Raw genomic sequence first — 6115 nt, 5'->3', positions numbered from 1 at the left:
TTATATGAGTTGAAGGGTTTTTAAATTTAATTGAGACTTTACTTTGATTTTATTTAGAAACTTTCATGTAGTTAAATAAGTTTTTATCAGTAATTCAGATTTTACTTTGATTAAAGGTAATCACTTTAACTAAAATTAGTCAAGACTTTACTTTGATTAATTAAGCATTTTATTTGGTGAGGAAACCAATGAATAAACATGATTAGGCATAGTAAAATCTATTATAAATATAAGAACCCAAACTGGTAGGGATATTACCTAAATACCCATATTTAACTTGTTGACACATGTCCTTTTATTTGGTTTTTCTGTCCTTAGAAGTTTGATAGTGTTTTAATCAGATTTACTTTATTAACCCTATTTATTGGTTTGACATATGTTGCTTTCACGTAATTTCCTTTGAGCGCCAATTTTATTATGCATTTCAAATTTCAAACCTCTGATACTCCTCTAATTCCCTTTCTTTCTGTCATATCCTTACTCTTCCTTTCTATTTCTGATTTCCTCCTCCCCTTACCTTTCTTCTCAATCCTTGCCCTATTGCCTTTGCTGCCATTACCCACCTCTTTTTTTTTCAGCTCCTCGATCATGGTTTCACTCTTTTTTTAGGAAAGCTAAGAGCTTTCAAATGATTTTCAACCCAATCGGTAATTTTTAATTTTATTTTAGTTTTTAATAATAATTTAATTGTATTGGTGTTTCTTTTCCTTATGTGGACTGTGGTGGCTAGCATGGTCGTCTGTGGAGTGTGGTGGTTGCAACGGTAAGTTTTCGTTTTCGTCTTCTAGGTGTCAAAGTTTCGATTTTTCTTTAATTTTTTACCATGCAATTCTTCGCCATTTTTCTGTGCCATTGTTTGTGTTGAAATTATGTTTATGTATTGTTGTTAAAGGTTTGAAATGAGTTTCCTTAAATTGTTGTTATGTTATGCATTTCCCTTTGACTGTGAAATGGGTTTCTGAAAATCAAGAAATATCTTGTGTTTGTGTATTATTTTGATGGTTCGTATGTTAAGTTTGTGAATGTTTGTTCTGGTTTGATGGTTTCTTATTAAAGCTTTGTAATGAGTTTCATGGTTTGTGGTTAAAGGTTTGTTCTTTTTTCAAGGTTTGTGGTTAAAGGTTTGAAATGGGTTTTCTCAATAAATGTGTTTGATTTCTTTGTTGTGTATCTCCAACCCTGAAGAGTTTCATTGGGTATTGGCCATTTTTCTATGTTAGTTTTCTCCTTCTTCATCAAAGATTATTCTCTATTTTTTTGGTTTAACCGAACATTGTTTTCTTCTTTGCAGTTATCCTTCATCGAAAGGTCTTCCTCTACTTCTTTTTTGTTGAACATCTACTTTGAAGGTTAGGTATTCTTTAACCCAACTTGAGTTTCTTTTTTTAAGGTGTCTTTGTTTTTGTTGTTTAACCTTATTTCCTGTACTTTGTGGTTTCTCTTATTATGTTTTTTACTTAATGGTTTACATATTTTGTTCATAGAATCTTTTTGTTTTTTGGTTGGTATGGAGGTAGTTGAAATTAGACACAAAAGAAGAGAGAATTGGAAGAAGCTAAGTTCGTTGTATTCAAAGGGACTTCCAACTCAATCATCCCCCTTGAAGAGGCATGTACAAACATAAATATTATGCTATGCTTTTCCATTTGAATGTGTTGTTGTTTCTAACACATTTAGGAAAAGTTTGTCTCTTTACACATTAACAATGAATGATTTTCATATGAAGTAGGTAATTAATTGACAAACTAATTTGGTGATGGCATATGCTTTAATGTTTTATGGGTATAATTTTTTTCACTGATTAAATTTGTAGTTGTAAGATTTAGTTATTCATGCAGGAAGTTAGAAGGTTCAGCTTGAAAGTTGCAATAGTTAGAATTCAAAAACTATTGAAAATGACACTTTAATAATAAAATTGTTCATGTGAAAATTGCTATACTTTAATGCATGTATTGTAAAACTAACAAAACAAACTCTATCTATTTTACAGGTCCAAGAGCACTTTGGTTTTAGATAGTAGTTGCAATGGTGCAGGGCCTTCGTATTATAAAGATTGGAATAATCATGGTGTGAGGTAAGTAGAGATAGGGTTGTTAGCACTACATTGTGATTTTAAATGTGGTTGCAGAGAGGGCTGTTTCTAGTCATCAACAAAGCCAAAAGACGAATCCCAAAATAATGGTTTGCCATGACCCATTTATAAGGTAACTTGAAAAAACTAAATTTATATGCATTAACAAGAAAGTATTAATTAGAGTACTAAATATTTTTTTATTTTATTGTTAGTTTAGGGATTTTTTCCAACAAGGCGAGAGATTGTTGTAAAAACACTTTCATAAACTTTTGGACAATGAGTTTTGGAGTTTAAGTGACATAAAGGAGGAATGGAGTTGCATTTGAAAGTACTAGGATGTACAAGTTAAGCTTAGGGTGAAATATTTGAGAAAATGGAATATATTATGTAGTTTTTCATCAATTTTGATTAATACAATTAAAATGGTCATGTAGTTATCGGAAGAATTGGAGAAACAAGATATTATCAAGTTCATCACAATTATGTATGATTGTCCTTTCCACTTTATAAAAAAAATAACATTTTTCACTTTTAGGTTATTTAAAGAGTTTCAGGACCTTTCATATATTGGTGGAATAAATGAGGTATTTATTTACATTTCTATAGTTTAGGATACTCATTTTTCTTTTTCTGTCATGAGAGTTGCATGTTATTTCACACCATCGAAGAATAATGCATAAGAGCATCTACAGAACTTTGCTGCCAACATTTGGCTTTTTCTTGCAAGATATAACATATGATAAAACCTTGAAATTGTAATTATTGGCAAGTTTGTTGAAGCTCTTATAATTTTTTTTATCTTTAGTTATTAGAAAGTAGTGCATAAATAATTGCTTCTAAATCATACTTAAAAATTAAAGTTGATTGGTATTTGTTTCTGCAACTTTTACTCTCCTAATTTAATAAAAATGGTTAGCAGATTGGTTTTCTACAAGATTTTCAAGTTTCCCCCAACTATAGTGAATAAACGTATATATGATTGAAAATTCATCTTTGTCATATCCTTGTATGGTCTTTCAGTTTCATTTTTCAGATCCTCTCATGATATCCTTGTATGGTCTTTTTGGTTTCATTTTTCACATTCTCTCATGATATGATGTGGTTAATATAGTTATACAATAGGTTAATAAGGAGGTTAGATTCTAACCAATGAAAATTTGCTTATGCAGGTTAGATTGTTTGATTTATATTCTACTATTTATGTTGAAATTTGCACTAAATTGTCAAAATAAGGTTATGAAGAATGAACATTTGATGATGTCATTATGTGTCCTTACAAAGTGAGGAAACTGGAATGATGTTGATCATATATTAAACTTTCACAACTTGCTCCTTCTTATACTGATTTTAATATGCATCATGCAGATCAAGGATGGATGTGCTGAGGGCAAAGATTTGGTTCTATCTCTTATGTCTACTATGGAGAGGAGCATATTTTTACTCTTACATTGGTCCCAATAGTTCCATGTCAGATTAATGGTGGAAAGCTGAAGTTGTAACTGAGATGATATAGTATTTATTTCTCATTTTTCCTTATACGTAGGTTTGTTTGCTAAATTAGCCAAAACTTGTGCCATTCTTACAAGATGTGATCAAAATTGGATGACTTTATTTGGAAGTCCTTTGCCTATATTTTAATTGTGTTGGATATAGAACCATAAATTGTTAAATGTTATGTTTGGATGCTATTTGCAAGTTTGTCAGACCCTTTTCTGATAAAATTTTCTTCATTATGATGTTTCTTAATTGCATTTTGGAATATATGCTTTGCTTAGGGATAAAATAAATATACAATCCCTGAATTATGTATTAAATTGTTTTTCTTCTTCCTTGAATTCAGTACCAATCCCTTCGAAAGATGAAGAAAGTTAAACATTGCCTCATATTCATGTTATGTTTTCTTTACTTATATTGAATTTATTTGGATAAAATGTTATACAAATAAGTGTAAGAAGCTCCTGTCTAAATAATCTGGAAGAAGTAATATATGAGAGCTCTTACAAATTGTATAACCTTTATAGATTATCACAAGATATCTCTTTCATCCAGGTCAAGAGAAGACAAAACATTATCTCAACTTCGTTATGATCTGTTTCTAACTTTTTATCATTAATTGACACATTAATACCATTAATTGTTTTTATTTTTTTAACTATGGATGGATTATTTCTTTTAAATTTATACATTTTCAATTAATAATTACATATTTAATTTGTAAATTTTTTTTATCAATTAGTTGATTTGATTATTTTTAATTTTTTTAATTATGAATAGAGATTTTGAGTTCATACTTTCCTATTTTTTTATTTCTTTAAATATTTTGGATTCTTTTAATTATGTCCAAAAACAATTTGTTGAATTATATTTTGTGAAATATAATTTTTATTATTATCATTAAAATACATGTATTATTAATTATTAATATTATTTAATCGCCATTTATATTCTTTTTTAACTTGTTTAATTAATTATTAATTTTAAAATTATTTTTATTATTATTCTGATAAATATTTATATTTTGTTCAAACATTGTTTTTTAATTATTAATTGATAATACTATTAGTTGTAATACTACTATTATTTTATTATTATTATTATTATTATTATTATTATTTCCGTTTTATATTTATGCATCTCTTAACGAAGTTTAACATAAATTTTGTTTTGTATTTTCTTTTTTTTATTTACGGAATTCATAATGCTCAATATAATTACGTCTTATTTTAACAATAATACGTGTATAAATATTTTATTTTAATATAATATATAACTTCAAATTTTAATTATATAATAATATTGTTTTACTATATTAATATATTATTATTATTAATATTAATATGATTAGTATTAATAAGTATTTATTGTTATTAATATTACTATTATTATTATTATTATTATTATTATTATTATTATTATTATTATTATTATTATTATTATTATTATTATTATTATTATTATTATTGCATATGAGATCTCTGATCCATAAGTCTACACTATTCTACAACTATTATTATTATTATTTAAATTAATATTATTATCAATATTATTAGTATTAATAAATATTTAATAGTACTATTATTCATTATTATTTTTATTATTTTTATTATTTTGAATTATATTATTCTTAGTACTAATATTATTGTTATTGTTGACTTGTATGTGATTCATAACGTATAATATGTCAACATCTTATTTTAGCTATAACCCGTGTACACTGTAAGGCCCATTTAAAATATGTTAACTTTTCTGCCCTAAAGTTAGTGGGCCTAAGGCCGGCCCAACGTATAAGGTCCTAAGGTCTGCCCTAATCCCACTCTCACTTTCACTCTCATAGAAACGCAGCAGCCGTCAACCCTTCCCCCTTGCTCTCACGAAAAGCTCTGCTAGGGTTTGCCCTAAAGTCCCCTTCCTTCGAGCTCGAACTCAGTCCCTGTTCACGTAAGTCACTCCTCAGCCCATGCTCCTTCCTTTCATGGTTTGTGTTCTCTGTAATGTTAGTGTTTGGTAATAACCCGCTCTTTTCTTTTGTTCTGCCGTTCAGTTCAGCTGCTAACCGCCCTAGGGACAGTTCTACCTTCGCTGTGCGGGTCGGAGCGTTTGCTAGCTTGAATCCCAGGTACGGGAAGTTAGAGTTCATGTTTTCCAGTGGTTTTGGTCTGTAATAGTGTTGATTTCTGCTTGTATGATTTAACTCTTCGATTTGGGGTATGAGAATGCTTTGTATGCTGGTTTGGTTCGTTTTCATGGCTGTCGCAGTGAAGAACAGTGGCGAGACCTGTCAATCTCGCCCAAGCGAGTCCATCTCGCCTAGGCGAGATGAAACAGGGAGCTCGCCTAAGTTTTTTGCGCGAAAAGTCGCCCGGGCGGCTCGCTCAATTTTTGAGCGAGCAGGCAACTCGCGCAAGCGAGAGGGATCTCGCTTAAGCGAGATCCCGTGTTGCCCATGCCCTAGTTTTTGGCGCTCTCGCCTAGGCGAGGGGGAGGCTCGCCTGAGCGAGCACGTCTCGCCTGAGCGAGACCCCTCAGCCTGAGCGAGGTGCT

General features: G+C 30.1%; 1 long non-coding RNA gene across 1 annotated transcript; it reads left to right on the top strand.

Annotated features, from left to right (window-relative positions):
* The first annotated feature begins 415 nt into the window (after positions 1 to 415).
* Positions 416 to 3795, top strand: LOC146888356 (uncharacterized). Its single transcript, XR_014986529.1, has 5 exons — positions 416 to 763; positions 1292 to 1608; positions 1991 to 2204; positions 2610 to 2658; positions 3440 to 3795. It is a non-coding gene; the product is annotated as an uncharacterized LOC146888356 (long non-coding RNA).
* The last annotated feature ends 2320 nt before the right edge of the window (positions 3796 to 6115 follow it).

The sequence above is a fragment of the Vigna unguiculata genome, chromosome 2, assembly GCF_037176805.1.
Source record: "Vigna unguiculata cultivar grain cowpea cultivar isolate G323 ecotype 2 chromosome 2, ASM3717680v1, whole genome shotgun sequence".
NCBI classification, from domain to species: domain Eukaryota; kingdom Viridiplantae; phylum Streptophyta; class Magnoliopsida; order Fabales; family Fabaceae; genus Vigna; species Vigna unguiculata.
Note: the sequence above shows the minus strand (reverse complement) of the source record. Positions and strands in the feature narration are given on the sequence as shown.